Source organism: Nestor notabilis, unplaced genomic scaffold (genome assembly GCF_000696875.1).
Source record: "Nestor notabilis isolate BGI_N333 unplaced genomic scaffold, ASM69687v1 scaffold22944, whole genome shotgun sequence".
Classification (NCBI taxonomy): domain Eukaryota; kingdom Metazoa; phylum Chordata; class Aves; order Psittaciformes; family Psittacidae; genus Nestor; species Nestor notabilis.
The window spans coordinates 9,905-10,145 of NW_009924633.1; positions in this window are offsets into that span (position 1 = coordinate 9,905).

Consider the following 241-nt stretch of genomic DNA (forward strand, 5'->3'; position numbering starts at 1 on the left):
GGCCCCACATCCCCTAGAGGAAAGGGGAAGTACCAGGCTGAGCCCCAGAGCCACATAGGGACAGTCACTATGGACCAGAGCCAGCATCACCGCAGCCCCCTGTGAGGATGAGGCCGGGCTGGGCAGCCCAGGGGGGATTTGGCACAGTGAGAGCCCCAGGTTGGGGTAGGAAGGGGCTGGGGTACCCCCATATTCCATCTGTACCCCCCCCTCCCAGCACCAGCATGGACCAGGAGCTGGT